This window comes from Cololabis saira, chromosome 1, assembly GCF_033807715.1.
Source record: "Cololabis saira isolate AMF1-May2022 chromosome 1, fColSai1.1, whole genome shotgun sequence".
Taxonomy (NCBI): domain Eukaryota; kingdom Metazoa; phylum Chordata; class Actinopteri; order Beloniformes; family Belonidae; genus Cololabis; species Cololabis saira.
Window position 1 is genome coordinate 56,002,552 of NC_084587.1, and position 18,876 is coordinate 56,021,427.

Sequence of the window (18,876 nt, forward strand, 5' to 3'; positions counted from 1 at the left end):
TAATCAATATGGGGCGTACCCGCCAGAAATCGCTAAATACTGGGAGGGGAAGATGCAAATTGCTCCATTTACCACGCGCAATGAGATTTACCAAGCCTGAAAGTAATTGCGCGTATTGTGATTGCGTCTGTATTTAATACGTTTGAAAGGAAGGTGCTAATCTGCTGCTGCTGTTATTGTGGCAAGGAGACGACATCCAAAATCAAAGAATACGCAGAGAGAGAGTCTTTATTCTGCTGCATGCTATTTTAAAAATGGTTGCACAAGTTTTATTAAAGGCCACTTTTTCTTTAGTTCTTCGCCTTATATCTTGCCACCTTTGTGACCCCCTCCACTCGCCCACAAGCAGGCCAAGCCTTTGTGACAAACTTTGTATTTTATTGATTACTTATCCTATTGAACGTGAAATCATCCTTCGTAAATTACATTTAATTAAAACCCATGCTTATTAATCACAAAACACAGGGGGGGGGGGTGACGACATCCACTGCCAATCCAGGAAGCAGGAACACACGGAGACACACGTCAAGCACTGGAAATCTGCAACAAAAAAACCACAAACAAAGCACGAAACCGGCACGGAGCCATCCAAAACACGAACAGCAATCGACCTAAATCTTGAGATCTGATCGCAGTCTGAGCTAAGCTATCGCTACCGCTACCTAAACCCAAAAACTAGAGAGCCAGCATGCAGGTGAACAAGCCAGTGTGTATGTCTATGTGTGTGTGTGTGTATGTATATGATCATGGATGTGTATGCATGTGACTAAATGACTATATGTGTGTGTGTGTGTGTGTGTGTGTGTGTGTGTGTGTGTAATAAACCAAACAAAGCTCCACCTGAAGTGTATCTATAGTGGGGGAGGGGGGGGAGCAACCCCGCCACCCGCGAGACCAGAGGCCGACAAGGAAGAGCCCGGAACCCAGGCCACCGGCAACCCCACAGAGGGGAGAAGTAGGAGGGAGGCAACCCACCGCCTGCGAGGCCCCCCCCCCACCCGGCGGCGGCCGAGGGGGCCCGCGGGCGGGGCCCCCACGGCGCGGAAAGAAGCAGCCAGGGATCCCGTGGCGGCGGACCGCGACCCAGGCAATCCCCGGCCACCCGGTCCGGGCCGGACACGCGGCCAGGAGGCCCTCACCCTTCAGGCCAACGACCCCCACCCGGCAGGGGGCCAGCCTGCCCGGAGAGACAGAGCCGCCCCGGCCGCCGACGCGGGCAGGCGCACCCGTCCCCCACGAAAGTGGCCCTCCAAGACCAGAGGGGCGCCCCGCCGTAGAGGCAGCGGGGGGGACCGGAGACGGGCCCGGAGAGAGGGAACCCCCCAACAAGGCGACACCCGCGCAGGCCCGACAACGGAGGGCCCCAGACCCAGGCATCCCATTCATTCATCCATTCACCTATTCGATACCTATACTAATAATAATATAATATACTATACATAATAATAATAATAATACTAATAATAATACTAATAATAATAATAATAATAATAATAACCATCTTTGTATAAAATAATATTGATAAATTATTAAGTTTTTGATGTCCTGCCAATGGAGGCTCAAATCCTCCATGGCAGGACCCTTCCATACCGCATTCCCACCGACACAGACATACAATCACGCACCGTTTCCCCCTCCCCGGGGGGATCCAGCACCGCCAGAAGGCACCCCAGGCTGCACGGCGGGCCCCGCCAGGCCCGGGTAACCCGACCCACCCGTCCCAGGCCCAGGCCGGTGAGGGAACGCGGGTGATGTGGGACCCCCTCCCGCCCCTTGTGTTGAGTGCATGTGATTAATGCCATAAAAACAGGGAGGAGGGAGGGCCAAGTATCGATTGACACAGACCCCCCCCCCTCCCGAACTACGTGTCCTTGTCAAATGTATTTATTAAGTGTTGAATGTGCAGTGTCTATTTTGCAGTTAAAACCGTGAGGCGGGGAGTGCCAGGCCCCGCGGGACAGTGCCCCCCACGACCCGGACCCCCCGCCTTTCGCCTATGTGCGTATGAATCGTGTAGGGGGGGCAAGAGGGGGAGCGGAGGCCGAAGCCAGGAAGCAGGACCAGCAAAGCCGGCCCTGATAAGACACCCGCGTCCCCCCACCGGCCGTGGGCCGGTGGGGGGACGCGGGAGGTTAAAACGCGGGAGGTTAAAACGCTGACTCTGTTTTAACCTCATCTGCCGTTATTTTTGTCTTATGTTATGATTGATTATATAAAAAATAGTTTAAAATCAAACTGAATATGTAAACTGCATGTGCTGATTAACTAAATGTTTCTGTATGTGAAACTAAGGTGCATCTCTGACTTTCACTGAGAGTACCATGCTGTAACAGGCACGAGATAAGAGAGGCCCCCAGCAATAAACTAAGGGGGGCCCCAAGCCACCCCCTTTCTCAAGTGTAATAAAACTTTCTCAAGACAGAGACCGGCAGATCTGGCGGGACGATTGACCAAGCAGGCTGCAGGAGCCTGCTCTGCCGATCTCACTCATGAGGCCTACTTTAATTCTATCCCAGTCTTGTGTCTTTTTATTTACCTTTTCCAGCTCAATTAAAGAACCCGGGGTGATTGAATTCGATCACAACAATTTGGGGGCTCGTCCGGGATTGAGATCAGGAAAGAGGTAATTATGAAAAACAAAAAAACAGCTTGGTGCGAAAAAAGGCGAGGACACGGCCCGCGCGGCAAATTCAGGGTAAGCAGACCGTTTATCTGCATTGGATATACTCAAATCAAGACCGTGTCCAAAGTCTTAAGTAAACACCCAGCTGCTGAATTTAAGAACTGTTAAATTTAAGGAATGATAACGGCTGAATTTAATAACTGCTAAATTTAAGGAATGATAACTGCTGAATTATAAGAATTGCTAAATTTAAGGAATGACAACTGCTAAATTTAATGAAGAAAGGACAAAGCTGGAATAGAAAATAAAGAGGAAATATATATAAGTTAAGAGGAATATTTGTTAAGGGTTTAAGTCCCAGGATGTTATTAGAAAGGGTTTATTAACGGTTAGAGTCCGAGGATGTCGGGGTTTGAGGCCCTTTTGAGGGACAGGGTTATTGGAGAATCCTGTTACCGTAGACATTCTGAAGTCTCGAGTGTAGCGACTCCAACCATGACGTCGACGGGCGCACGGATTTTGCTGGGTTAGAGTCCCGGGATTGAGGCCACCCGAATTCTAAGAGCTGCCAAAGAAACTTTGAAAAGAAAAGTTGATGGTATGCATTGAGGATGGAATAGGATTTTGGAAACTGTAGAGATGTTTTAAAATGCCCGAGAAACTTTAAATGTTGAGGGAATTTGGCTTCGTGAAGATACTGTAACATCTATGTTGACATGAAAAATAGAATAAATAGAGATGGTAATATTGTGGAATATATGTAAAAAATTAAGCAGTGGCTGCTGGCCTGGCTATGAGAAAGGAGGGGCTGCGCTTGTGGGTGAAGCGCCTGCATTTACGTGTGTGCTGGTGTGTGTATGTGTGTATGTGTGTGTGACAGAGACAGAGACTATGTGTAGATGTGTGTGTGAGAGACAGAGGGAGAGAGATAGAGTGAGAGACAGAGATAGGGTGTAAGTGTGTGTGTGTGTGAGAGATAATGTGTGTGTGTGCCTTTGTGCATTGTACGTTATGTTCATGACATTTTGTGAACAGTTGAAATATATTCTGTCATTTTAAGAGAAAGAAAAGTATGATTTAATTGACTTCGTAGTTGGTTTTAAAATGGGGAAAAAGGTAAAAGATAGATTCGTGGAAGTTGCAGGTTCGGATGCCATGGTCGTTAAAGTCCTCAGTCAGATCATGATCTGCTTTGAGCGATAGCAGATTTTATGGTGCTTGGAGATGCAGAGAAGCAGAGATGCAGCGTTTCTCCGATGGAAGGAGGAGGGGCTGTTTGGGTCTTTCGGCAGCACAGATAACTATTAATGCTTTAAAAAAAGCTAGAGATTATGCTGATAATAATCTTATTTAGGGGTTGAATAGGTGACAAATTTTAGAATATATTTGGATATTATAAGATAATATTTCAAGAAGTAAAGGTTTAAATTCATATGAGCCTCTCTCTGTTGACTTGGTTAAAAAATATGAACAATGAGCTTCTTTAAATGATACATTCTGTGTCTATAAAGGAGACTTTTTATCTGTTAAAAATACATGAGCTTCAGCTTCTCTGTTGACATTTTTTAAGATAACATTAACAATGAGCTTCTTTAAATGATGCATTCTGTGTCTAATAAAGAAGACTTTTTTATTTGATAAAGCATATATGAACTTCGAGAGAGGACTTTTTGGGAGTTTGTTTGTTTAGGTCAAGAACGTTTGTCTGTGTACTGGAGCGCCCCCCCACAGCGGAATATGGTGAATTGGTTAGGGGCGGCTCACATTCACAGTTTCAAGTGAGGGCATAATAATATTAACGTCTAATATTAACGTTGATATAAAGGAGTTGATGAATACAGATTTTGGAATCTGTGATAGTAGGGACATTGTAATTTCTGTCTGTAATTTGTATAGTTGAGGTTACTCTCATTTTTGGGAAGTAGAAGTGCTTTTGCAATTTTTATTTTATTTAGGAAAAGGACCAGATTGAAATGATAAATTACAGATATGCGTTAGAAGTTTTACAATGTTATTTAGGACTTTTCTATGGTTATTAATATTAGGACAGTCAGTGGATAATTTACTTTTACATTTTTGAACAGGGTTTGTCACTTTCTGTTTACTGTAACTGTTGCTGAGAGAGGAAAAATATATAAAGATTATTTTCTTTTTACAAACATTGGTTAGTTCTCCATTAGCGAACCAAGGATTTTTTAAATAAATTCGGATTAATTTGAACAAGAAAAGAGGAGATTGGGAATTTAGAAGGAGTGAAAACTGAAACGCTACCTGGAACACAGGGAGGGGGTCGGAAAAAGATAACGAAGGAATGTAGGGGTACGGTACAGACCAGTCTTCACTAAACCATGTCGTAAACATGTCGGGTGAAACAGAAACAAAAAAAAAAAAAAAGAGGGGAAACTTTCAGCGCCAGGCGCAGGGTCAGTGGGGTGAGGTCAAGCCAAGAGGTACTGGTAGTAAAATCAGGCATTAAACACACACAAATTTTATGAACCACCTTGAGCACCCAACCCCCACATTACCAATACGCACGCATAAGGATGGGTGGACTAAAGGGGAGGGGCCCGGGGGTTTGGCGAGGGGGTTGCCATAGAGACCCAGGAGAGACACGTCCCACAAAGAGACACCAAGGGACTGGCTGCTTTGGAGAAAAAACAGACTTTACCATTTACATGCCCCCTCAGGATGAGGGTGGGGCGCAAACCCTGAGACATTTTTTCCTCGTGTCACACAAGCTCCCTGTGACCTGATGGGACAGACCAACTGATCATGTTGGAGGTGATGATTCAGTGTGGTCCCGATGGTTTGACGCTGACCTTTCTGGACGGGGGACACGGAGTCAATCAACCATCTGAGTGGACATTGCATGTTATCTCCTCAGCCAGGTCTGGCTGCAGCAGTACAGTATGTTGGACTTTGTTTGAACCACAAACATCGGTTACTCCTGGCCCGATATACGGTCTATCAACAGTGGCGCCCCTGAGTCGCACCTGGTGTCCTTACGCTTGTTCCCCCAATCCTTTACATATCACATTATTTTACGATACACCTAATGGTAACATGATGCCTTGCACTCACATTATGACACGACTAAGGTGGTATGAAATTATTAAAAGGCTTGCCCTCATGTATCATTGGTTTTGCGTCTAGGCCATCAGGCTTAATGCCTCCAAAGCAAAATTATTATTACCACCCAATAGTTGTACGACATGGTGAAACAACTAGGCGTTAGGATTTAGAGTTTTTCTGTAACAGGATCATCAACAAGTGATCCTGTTTCAAAAGGGGGAGTAAGGTTGGAAATTATGTGACGTGTAAACACGACCCTACATGTATACAGCATGTAGCAGTTAAAAGAAATTAATCAAAAAGAAATTAAGAAAATGAAGCATCAAATATTTTGTATACACACGAAGGATATCATAGGGGAAAACCACACAAGTGCATGCAAAGAATCGTTTGTGACGATAAAGTCAGGGAAGACTTAGTGAAAACACCATTTGACAAAGCGATTAATTTGTTTTTAGACGGATACTGTTTTAGATACTGGAACGAAGGGTTACAATTAGCATATGCGATAGTAAACGAGGAAGACGAAACATGGGTAACAGTAGATGCTAGAAGGATTGAAGGAATTAGAATCTGAATCAGAATCAGATTTATTAATCAAGTTTGAATATTGCCCAAGGAATTTGACTCCGGTTATTTCGTTTTCCACTCGGATTTGAAAGTAGGAACAGTAAATAACAAATGTACGGTAGATAAAAGTGTGGCATGTATTAAAATATATACGATTAAAAAAGTGAAAGGTGTAGCAGTATAGAGGTAGACATGGTAAAGACAGCTCTTAATAAGAAATATAAATAATAGTGGCCTTGAGATGGGAAACGGAGATTGGAATGAGTAGAATGAAACCTGAGACAACCTGATATATTGTACAAGCATTATGGGAGTAGTTATTGGCCGGGTTTCCCAGATCAGTTAAGTAGTTCTTAACAGCGAAAGACTTCTTTCAAACCTTCTTAAGGAGCCTGTGAAAGAAAATCGCGTTTCCCAGAGTCGCTCTTAGCTTAAGTATCTCTTTCATTAAGAAGGAAATGAAAGATGCTGCTGACCCAGTCTTTACAACCATCTTAGTGAACAAAGACTCACAGATCCAGCCGCGTCAGGCAAAACAATATTACACCAAGCAATGAGATATTAAAACAATGCACCCCGCACAAGTTTTGATCTATTTTATACTTTAGATTTATATTGTTTAGCATTTATTGGTGACAGCAAAGGGGGGAAAAAAAAGAAAAATAAGGAATTTCAAGTGTGTTCCTGTATATGCTTTATGCATTACGCACAAATAAAACGATGATCATGAATATCATTTATTTGATAATTTGGCTGCTATACAGCATGTTCTCGCTGCAAATCAACCGCGTCACCGTGCGCGAAGCAGAACTGTTTATATGAACGCATTCGTGCGTCAGCACTTCAGTCCCCTGGACGTGCTGTCGGACCGCGGCACCGCGCTGTCCAGGCAGCCGGGACACCGATCCTCCTGCGCCGCGCCCGAGCGCATCTATGTGATGACAGGGAAGCAGCAGCTGATCAACGGGATCCTTTGATGAATCGTTCATTACAGTCTCAAATATAATCAATGGTGTCGGTTTATATTAAAGAATCTTTTTGCCCAGAAGAAAAAAGAGCGAAGACAACGACCCATAACTATTTTCTTCTCTTGAAAAAACCCACCTGCGGGATGCAGCAGCTCAGAAGAGCACGTGCGTGGCGGGGATGATCTCTGCAATCTGAAGCCCTCTATAATTGTAAAAAGAATTTCACTTATCACGGGTTCTTTTTGGAACATAACCCCTGCGAAAAACCAGGGATTGCTGTAATTCCACGTTGCGATTTGCGAAACTCGCCTTCTCTTGGCTCATGTTTTTGAACGCACACACACGCCCACCACGTTGACTCCCGGTTTCTGCGTGTGGGGAAAAAAAGCCTCACTGTAGCCAGAAATAACGGAGTAACGCACCGTTTGGATGAAAAAGAGTCATTGAATTATATTTATCATCTTAATTTTTCATTATAACGCACAGGCAGCAGGGAATTAGTGCGTTAGGTAGCAGTGCTGCGTGTGAAAATGCGCTGATAGTGATCGGTGATCGATTTGCCTGGCATCGATTGATTTGGTTTCAGAACCGGACAGCTGCTCCAAAGAGCTTCTGAAAGAGCGAAACTAAAGAACGGTGTTAAGAAGTCATCTGGGAAACACCCATATCTTAGGGTTCTCTCTTAGTTCAAACCTTCTTTGAACCTCTCTTAAATCCTTAAGAGAGGTTGGATCTGGGAAACCCGGCCATTGTCTTTAAGGTAAAGAATACCAGAATGGGCAAACAGATGGCGATTAGATGAATTAAATTCAGTCCAGGAATGGCACGAGTAATTTTTCTTTTTTGTAAAAGGTCAAAATTTTTTAGATAGCTGGGATAAGTATTACAGTAAATAATAGTACAGGAATTTAGATGTTGTCTAAACAAAGGTTAATAAAGAATAAGAAGAGCAGAGCGTGGAAGCAGGCGTCTCGGTTTGAAAAGCAGACCAGCATTTTTTAGATTCTTAGATATTTAGTTTTGCAAAAGTGATCTATATGACGATTAGAGTTTAGACAGTCATCAATGAGGACTCCAAGGAACTTTGTAGAGTTTACTTTCTTTATTTCTTTATCATTTATTTTGATCTGAAAGGCCAGATTTTCCGTATTCTTTTGTTGCTTTATTGAAACTGAATGATATATAATTTGTTTTCTTAATATTAATAGAGGTTTTGTTCATTTTTTATCCAAATATTCACCTTAGAAAGCACATTGTTAAGGAGATTTTGAATTTCATGGATGTTGTTATGTGATACAAGAAAGGTTGTTTCATTGAGTATTCCAGGGAAACATGTCAGTGTTTAGCCCCGGACGCAGATCATTTTCAACTTTATTTTGTACGAAGATATGTCTTTATGTAACATTCAATAGTGAACTACGGAGGAGCTTAATGAGAAGGAATATGTTTTCCAGTTATTGTAATAATTCATTTGATCATCAACCAGTATTTTGGGGCAAATATGCCGTAGTTTCATATGAGTGAATGATTTTTACTTTTTGTTACGTAGAAATGTCACTTTTCTATAAAGGAAATGTTAATCGTGTGGACAATCCTGAGTATCCCCTCAACGCGTAAAGGATTTAACAGAGACCACTGCTTTACAAAAAACTGTGCCCTCGTTTTTTACTCTGTCGAACTCAAACATTGAGTTAAGATACGGCCAAGGATTTTGTGAAAGTCCCTGCTCCGAGTCCGGCTCATTATCAGACTCAGACGACTCAGCGGATTGTCTTTCTTCTTCTGACGCAGGCGTAGCCATTGTTGCGGCTATGTCTTGACTTGTTGCGGCTCTGTCTTGACTTGTTGCAGCTCTGTCTTGACAAACGCAGGCTACTTTGGCGGTATCGTTTTGAGGAGGCTTGACGTATTTCCGCTTTACGTACATCCCAGTGGAGAGCGTGCACTGTGATAGGTCTCCTCCTTTGACAAAAACAGCTTGTGTCCAATAGGACGCGCAAACTTTTTCAGTGCACATGCAATTTAGTACTCTTTATTTAGGATCTTAGTAAATCGGGCCCTTAGTGTAGTATGCACAGTGTCTAATTTTACACTTAATGACCATGTCTAGCACAGAGAGAGGACTTATGTACATGTTTTAAAATCTACATTCAGATCTCCTTCAAAAGGGATTCAATAGTGTTTAAGGTTTCAGTTTGTAGAAGATTGATTTGGTTGTGAATATATGCAATGAAGCCTTTGAGAGACTGAAGAAGTATCAGAAAGTCATCCAAAACTGTGTCATTCTGTAAGTTGGGAAAAGACAGAACAGTATTATGGACAAAGCTGCATACCTGTAAATACTTCAAAAATGAATTAAAAAAAATCTTACATCTTTGCAAAAACCTAAGGAACAAGAGAAAACGAAATCAACTCCACCTAAACCACTTAAAGTTGTTTAGTTAAATGTACATTTAAAAAAAAGACAAAGACGTCCCACACCAAGCTATCCAGGAGCTGCCCCGTACAGCCAGTCACTGTTTGGCTCAGTGTCCTGCAAACAGTTGATCCCAGTGACACGGAGCAGCACGGGGCATGGATTAATGGAAAAGTGAATGCCAAGACATTGCTGGCATAATCAGAGGTGTCACTTGACAACCATAGACTGTATATAACTATGGATGAAGCATTCCCATTAGCCCCTTTTACATCGCTGAATACTCTGCGTTTACCCCGCTGATCTACCGTGCCACCTGTCCTTTATACACTGACTGACACAGGTAAGCGTGTCGTGCTGGCCCAGCGAATAACTCGCCTCCTCGGATACACTTAATCGTGGGTCATGGTGGTGGCGGGTCGTGGGAGGGATCTGTCCATCACATAACCTGAGCACAAGCCACCAGGGGAGGGTTTTTTTTCTTTCTTCAATAAAATCTTTTCCTGCTCTGCCCAGTCTGGCCTCCAGCACGAGGGTCCCCCTTATGATCCAGGTCCTGGTCCAGGTTTCTCCTTATGATCCAGGTCCTGGTCCAGGTTTCTCCTTATGATCCAGGTCCTGGTCCAGGTTTCTACCCCCTTATGATCCAGGTCCTGGTCCAGGTTTCTTCCTCCTAAAGGGGAGTTTTTCTTGCCACTGTTTGGCTTAAGGTTTTTCTCCCACTAGGGGAGTTTTTACCTGCCATTGTTTATGTAATAATTGCTCGGGGGTTTATGTTCTGGGTCTCTGGAAAGATCCTAGAGACAACTTCTGTTGTAATAGATGCTATTTAAATAAAGTTGAATTGAATTGAAAATAAGAAACAGTTGAGAGTAACAACAGTAGTAAGAGATCACAGGTAGGGCCTATACTTCCAAAATGAGTAACTGGCGAGACGAGGAGATCTGCAAGCTACTTAGCCTTAGAGCCTTGGACGCCATAAACCGGCTTATGCCCAGAACCAGAAAGGATGGTGCATTGTTTGAAAAACTGGCCACAGACATGAGAAAACATTAAACAGCAAAATCAGACATGACCGTTTAAGTTAAGCTGGGTTCCTACAAACGGGTGATAGCATGACGATTACGGATGAGGAAGTGATGACGGCTAGTGATTGGCTGAGCCTTCTTCCAATCAACCATATTAGAAATAAATGTAATGTTTGATATAAGCTCTTCTGGCGTGGTAAAAAAAATAAAAATAATTCACCCTCCTCAGAGTTCTCATGTGAAATCAAACGATTGAGACCGAAACAATTTTTTTGAACTAGACTGTAAATATGGTGCGGTCGGAACAATCTAGAGCTCAACGCTCTAAAGACAGTGGAGATGATAGTGGACTACAGGAGGAACGCTGTGTGACTCCCCAGCAGACACGGTGGAGTCTTACCGCTTCCTGGGGACCATCATAACCCAGGACCTCAAGTGGGAGCTGAACATCACCTCCCTCACCAAAAAAGCCCAGCAGAGGATGTACTTCCTGCAGCAGCTGAAGAAATTCAACCTGCCAAAGACAATGATGGTGCAGTTTTACACGGCCATCATTGAGTCCATCCTCACCTCCTCCATCACCGTCTGGTACGCTGCTGCCACTGTGATGGACAGAAGCAGCTGCAGCGTATCATCCGCTCTGCAGAGAAGGTGATTGGCTGCAACCTCCCATCTCTCCAGGACCTGCAGCCTCCAGGACCCTGAAGCGTGTAGGAAAGATTGCAGCAGATCACTCCCACCCCGGACACAAACTGTTCCAGACTCTTCCCTCTGGCAGGAGGCTGCGGTCCATCAGGACCAAAACCTCACGCCACAAGAACAGTTTTTTCCCGTCTGCAGCTGTCCTCATCAACAAGGCCCCGGTCCCCCCCCCCCCCCCCCCCCCCGTCTACCACGGACTGCCCCCCCATCCCACTCTACGTTACATTAACGTAAATATTCCAACCCCGTAACATTTGTACAGACTCACATCCGGCACTTTAAAAACCTCATATTTCACATTTCTGTTTATACATTTTATCTGTCATCCTACGTCACTTTTTGTAAAGACTCATATTTACATACTTTATAACCTCATATTGTACATTTCTGTTTATACATTTTACTTTATTCTATCTCTTATTTTATCTCTATATATTTGTTTGTTTTTATATTTTTATTGTATTGCACCAATCACCACAACAAATTCCTTGTGTGTGTCAACAAACTTGGCAATAAACCCCTTTCTGATTCTGATTCTGATATCTTTATTTCTGCTTTAAAGTCACACATTTTAACATGGGACATTGACTTGGATCACTTCAGAATGTATCATCAAAAGATGCCACATCTGGTCCTACATTAGGTCTGTAGATTCATATTGTATATTCCAACTGATCTCAATAAAAAAATAAAAAGAATTACACACACACTACTAGTGTGTATATGAAGTATATGTGGACATAGGCATATATACATGTATGTACATATATTTATGGGTGTTTATACGTGTGAAATCTTTCTGTTAAACTGCTGTTGGTCATCCCTGCATCATCTTGTGTTTTTTCATCAGAAATATTGCTGACACTCCGACACTGGTCCTCCGGCCCACTGCTCCATGACCAATGACTCCTCTGGTTCTGGTTTGATCCATGAACACTCATCCTCTTCTTTTATACCCTCAAATGTATAAGTGATGCTCTCTGATATTTCCTCCTGTCGAAAAACCAAATCCCTCACTCCGTTTCGATTTTTATTCCATATCACCCACAACCAGTGACGGTTCTTTCTCTGGTCTATACCAAACAGTGATATTGATAGCTCAGACCAGATCGCTGAGGAGTAACCTGTATCTCTCTCAATGATGTCCAGGCTCCACATTGAGTACACCAGGACTTCCATTCCACCAGCAATTGCCCATAAGTCTTTTCTTTTTGCTTTGGTTCCTTTTTTAAGTCTTCCCATTTTCTTCAAATGCTGTTTCTTAGGTCGGGATGACAGGCAAACCTGGAAAATATTGTCAAGGTTGCATAAGTCAAATACTCAATCACACAATCCAGTATGTGTAAATACATTAGATTTGAAAGAGGAGTACTACAACCTGGTAATGCATAAATAGTGAAAAATACAGCAAAAAGGTGATAGTAATCAAAAATAGTGACAGAAATGGAATTACTGTATCATGCCAATTACATATTCAGTTTGGGTTGGGTCTAAATTACTTTTATTTATTATTATTTTATTGACTATGATAATTATTTCAAAGTCAGAAGGACTTGTCACGGCTTATTTTCTAAGTTTTCACAGCAGCAAAACTACAGGTGACAGAAATGGCATCCATGATGCCTTTCTTCCATATTACTCCCAGTTGGCTAACTTGATTCCTACAGGCAACTGATCTCCTGTTTTTTTGGGTGCAGGCAGGCGGAAGCAGCAACAGCAGACATCCACGTAGGCAGGTGGAAGAAGCAATGGGATGACCAGAGGGGGGGGGGAGGGCCGGGAACACAGGCCAGAACGCAGCTCCTGAGGCTCCGGCCTGCAAACATACACAAAAGAGAAAAAAGGGGGGCCGGCACAAGAAACTACAGGAACGATGGACAAAAATGATAGCTATGAGATATTTATAATAAATAAAAATGGTAATGGAGAAGAGAGGCAGGGAAGAGGAGAGGAGAAGAAGGGTGAGAGGCACCGCCCAGCGGATCATGTCGGTGCCCCCCTGCAGCATAAGCCTATAGCAGCATATCTACCACCAAGCTATATTTGAGACTAACTATTATAGTTTTGTTCTATAGCTGCGACTATGATTACTGACTCTAACACACTAAAGTTTACACTACCTAGAGATTTACCAACACCAGCTAGAGGTTTACTAAACACTAACTATAAGCTTTACTAAACAGAAAGGTTTTAAGTTTAGTTTTAAAGGTGGAGGTGGTGTCAGCCTCCTTAACCCAGATTGGAAGTTGGTTCCAAAGTAATGGTGCCTGATAGCAGAACGCCCGCCCTCCAAATCTACATTTAGATACTCTAGGAACTACGAGTAAACCTGCACCCTGGGAGCGGAGAGCTCGGCCAGGAACATAAGGCACTATCAAATCTTGTAAATACTGCGGAGCTAAGCCGTTTTGGGCTTTATATGCAAGTAATAAAATTTTAAATTGAATTCTGAATTTTACAGGTAGCCAATGGAGCGACGCTAACACTGGAGAGACGTGGTCTCTCCTGCTAATTCCTGTCAGCACTCGTGCTGCTGCATTTTGGATCAGCTGGAGCCTATTCAGCAAATTACTTGGACATCCTGCTAACACATTACAGTAATCCAGTCTAGAAGATACAAACGCATGAACTAGTTTTTCTGCATCACTCTGCGAGAGGATTTTCCTAATTTTTGCAATATTACGGAGATGGAAAAACGCTATTTTACAAACCTGATTAACATATGGTTTAAACGACAAATCCTGATCGAAAACAACACCAAGGTTTCTCACAGTTGCACTGGAAGCCATCGCAACACCATCTAATCCCTTCCTAAGATGCTCTGGACCAAGAATGATAACCTCTGTTTTATCTGAATTTAGAAGCAAGACATTTCTGGACATCCAGTCCTTGATGTCCCTAAGACATGCCTGAAGTTTAACTAACGGTTCTGTTTCATCCGGCTTCATAGACAAATAGAGCTGCGTATCATCAACATAACAATGAAAGTGTATGCCGTGATTCTGGATTATACTTCCCAACGGCTGCATGTATAAACTGAACAAGATTGGCCCTAGCACTGAACCCTGCGGACCACCATAACAGACCCTCGACTGTTCTGAAGAAACCTCATGTACATGAACAAACTGGAACCTGTCAGATAGGTATGATTTAAACCAACATAGAGCTGTCCCTTTAATCCCAACAACATGCTCTAATTTCATTCTCAGGTCTTTACTTTTTCTTATAACTTCCACCCTTTTTTGTTCCATCCTTTTATACTTTTTGCTAATTAGGACACCTGTTCATCTGCTTGTCAGTACTATCAGCCAGTCACATGACAGAGTTCCTCAAGATAACATTGAGGGTCAGAATGAGAAACAGTTCATTTAAATTACTCTGAACACAGCATTGCTATTGTTCTGAGTATGTCATTAACTAATATTCAACTGGATATCCTCACCAGGGTAAAATGGAAATGTATAAGAAGAACGAGCAGAAGTGCCTTGTAAATATAAAAAAAAAAGGTTTGATAAAATAGCAAACAAACTATTCATGGCAATATGCTGACTATCAGTCATCCAAGTTCTTGATACTAAATATTGTCCACATTTCTGCAAGAGCACCTGTTTGGAATGTGACTGTTGTAGTGTCAGCAACAGCAGATCATGGACAGCCATTGATTGGAATCAGATGTTTGGTTTGGTGGTTCTGCATTCTGTAACACCAAAGTTATCAAATGAGATTTACACACAAACAGTTGTAAAAAGAGAGTATTGTAGCATGATTGACATGACACCACTAATGCCTGCTTTTATTTTGGTGACACTACAGTTGGTGATAGTGGGGTTATTGAAAGTTTTTGATTATAAATATTGTCCATAAATCTGCTGTTTGCCATCCGACTGTTGTACAGTAGTTTCATCAGTAGGAAGCAATTGTTAACTGAAGCCATATTGGTGACATTATTGAATATCTTATGTGGGAATCGAAATTTGTAGACGGTCCCCCACTAAGCGTCATACAGCCAGTTGCATATTGACATCAACATCTTTTGTCCATTTAGAGTAGGTCTCCTTTTGACGACAATTGGCATGTAGCTTATTGTCTGCGTGTCAGTGGTTGGACAGAGGTCACATTCAGGTTTTACGTCTCTTTATTTAGGAGTTTTTGACCGCAGAAGTGGGAATCTGCGGATATCTGTCCAACTTTACTGGACCACTGTAACATCCAGTATTAATCTTACGGCTTTAGTTTTGGCAGTACAAAGTAAAATTTTTGTTAAAGCACCCTTTTCTTTTGTTAGTTAGCTGAGACAACTCACAGGTGATTCATTTATGAACAGAGTTGGATACTGGAAATACATACGTTTGTCAATAAATGTTCATGTAACTTACTTGGATCCTATTGGGTGGGTTTCATGTGTTACACAAGGCAGCAGGGTTCTCAAATGAAGAGCTCTTCAATCCTGAACAAAAATAAAATAAAATCAATTAATAAATAATAATAAATATAACAATATAATAATAATAATAATAATAATAATAATAATAATAATAATAATAATAATAATAATAATACATAAATAATAAATAATAATTAGATGAGTCTCATGCAGCATTAAAGCTGATTTATGGTTCCGCGTTACACCAACGCAGAATCTACGCCGTACGCTGCGTGTCGCCGCGTACCCTACGCCGTGGGCTCTGCGTTGATTTAACGCAGAACCATAAATCAGGCTTCAGTTGTACTCGGTAATGCCACAGACGTTCAATAAGTATAGAGAATCTTTGGTAATGCCTACCGATCCGTGGTGTTCATCACCTGAGAATATGCGTTCTGCACTCACGAGGAGGAGCCAGCCAATCCCAGCGATGCATGCCAAAGCCTTTCAGACCAACAAGCCATCATGTGAATCATGTGAAGAGTGAAGATCATTCATCTGTCAACACCAGACAACCACGTTACCGAGGCGGAAATAAACAACTGGGAGGAAGAGAGACGCAGAAAGTGGGCGGTCCCCCCCGAAACCAAAGGGAGCAGGAGGTTTTGGAGGAGGACACATGTCCCTCCGCGTCTGCCGTAGAAGAGGCCCGGCTGGCTACGGTCTGCTGGGATTTGTAGTTCAATTGTCAATAAAAACAGTGATGCGGACCCATTGAATGGCGCACTGACTGCCCTGACTCTGTTCATCGTTTCATACTCTTCCTTCCCTTTTAATGTTTTGTAGAATCTGTGTAATGTAGGACGACAGTTTTGCATAAATGAGTGTAAACGGCTGGATCTTGATATTTGGGGGTACATTGTGTTTGTTCCTGCTGGAGAGGTTCAGATGATGGTTTTAAACTCCCTTAAAGTCATTTTCAGTCATCAGATTTGTAACATTAATGACTTCGTTCATCTGTTATATTCAGGAAATTTGGTTTTTCTATGTGAAATGATCCTGATTGGTTCATTAGTGTGGTTTTTCAATGTTTTATAAACGATCAAAACAGCTAAACAGATTGTTCAAAGTTTGACTGAACAAGTACAAAAATAAGTAATAAAGCAGCACAACGTTTGTATTTTCTGATAAGTTACCCTGTGGCCTCCTTCCTTATGTGCTCTCTCTGCTGTTTTCAGTGCAGAAATCAATGTTTTGCAACACATTTCTAAGAATAAGTCGGAGTGCAAATTTAAAACCAAAAAGAACAGATGTACATACACACAGCAGCTGAGAGGTTTTAAACAGTTTTAGTTTAACTGAAATTTCTGCTCAAGTTATAAAATATGACAAAATATGATTATCACAAAGCAATCACAAGGTGATGATGCATCGGCAGCGGGTGTAGTTTTCTCCAGGGGGGGCTATACCAAACTCCAAAATGGACATATATTGTACTAAAGTATCACATCTTTGAATAAATGAAATTAACAATAGCAACATTATAATGACATGCAGCTTTATTTTTTGAACATAAATGTCCTGTTTTTGACAGGTTTCTTCTCCAGACAGCATGAACAAGGCATTAAGAGGATGCTGTGTCATCGTGTTCCTGAGGAAGGTCTTGATTCTCTTCAGAAACACCTCTCAGATTCAGCTGTAGTCAGGAGTTGTGATGATGATCTGAAGCAGAGCCACCGTCTCTGAGAAGGTTCCTGGAGATTATTCCCCATGAAGAGCTGCTACAGAACCACAGAACTCATCATTGCTGTAGATGAGGCCCAGTTCAGGTTTCACCTTGTTCATCAGAGGATAAACCTCCATGGTGGTGTTCAGGTCTGCTTCAGGGCTGTTGTCCTGCTGGGATCTGTCTGCTTGTAGCAGTGCAGCACTGATCAGCTGCTGGGTGAAGGAGAACCGATCTTTGGCCCCCTGCACCCGACATATGGATGCTAGTTCTCTAGAGGAAGGTATACATTACAAAAGAGATGTGACCCTCCATTTACATCTCTTATAACCTCCCCTCTTCCCATTCTGTTTCTTACAGCTGTTGGCCTTTTGTTATAAAGCATATAATGTCTGAACTTTTCCATGACAGCAACACATTCAGGCGGTGCAACACCAAGGACTGCTGCGCCTTTCACTTTTTTAAAATTGTATATATGTTAATAAGAGCTGTTATTTGCCTATTTGCCTATTTACTGTACATTGAGCGAAAATAACCGAGTCAAATTCCCTGTCTTGTTTGACCTGACTTGGCCAAATAAACATGATTCTGATTCTGGACACGTCCATTTATGTATTTGATTATTTATTTTTGTAGCTGTACTAGACTGTAAATATGTTTATTTCTGTTAAGTTTGGCACCGAGACCCTCGTGGTCAGTAGAGAAACTGCGGGTCTGGATCCAGACAATAAAGTCAGAAACTTAATTTGTTGTCCATAGTATTATACCGCCTTCCCAGCCAAACATTTTAACTGATTTATTCATGTATTTTTCCTTCAAATTGCCCTTACAAGTTATAGTGCTCAGGGAGGCTCAACAAAGTTTGTTGGCGTCATTCTTTCAACCCAGACCTGTCTTCCTGCACGGTTTATCTAGATGCAGGTGGCCCCTGGAGCCACGAGGGCCCCGAGCTACTCATCTTCACTTCCATCCAGTTCTGTTAAATGATATGCAGTTCAGGTTAACTCAGTTCCGTTAAAGAAATTCAAAGTCTTTTTCGTGGAATTCTATCTATCCCTCTTTCTGCTACATTTTTATGGCAAGCCGTTTTAACATTTAATGGCATTTAATTTAAAGTTTGAATATCCGGAATTAACATTGCAGATATCTACAACTGCATTTTGACTAGTCGTAATTACATTGTGACTAGTCAGAATTGTCATTCAGGATATCTATAACGTCATTTTGACTCGTCAAAACTCTAATTCAAGATATCTGTAACTACATTTTGACTAGGCAAAATGGAAGTTAAAGATATCTCCGATTTGAGATATCTCTAATTAAAATTCATTACAATTTAATAAGATCAATGTACAATTAAATTATGACTATCCGTAATTCCAGTTTGAGATATCTAGAACGTCATTTT

General features: G+C 42.1%; 1 long non-coding RNA gene across 4 annotated transcripts; it reads right to left on the reverse strand.

The window, feature by feature from the left end:
• Positions 1–11,919: 11,919 nt before the first annotated feature.
• LOC133454346 (uncharacterized) lies at positions 11,920–16,366 on the reverse strand. Of its 4 annotated transcripts, none has more exons than XR_009783366.1 (4): positions 16,183–16,366; positions 15,756–15,826; positions 14,985–15,076; positions 11,920–12,663 (listed from the first exon to the last, which is right to left on the reverse strand). It is a non-coding gene; the product is annotated as an uncharacterized LOC133454346 (long non-coding RNA). The 4 variants fall into 4 exon arrangements; XR_009783364.1 differs by having other exon boundaries at positions 16,163–16,366; XR_009783365.1 differs by lacking the exon at positions 14,985–15,076.
• Between the last annotated feature and the right edge of the window lie 2,510 nt (positions 16,367–18,876).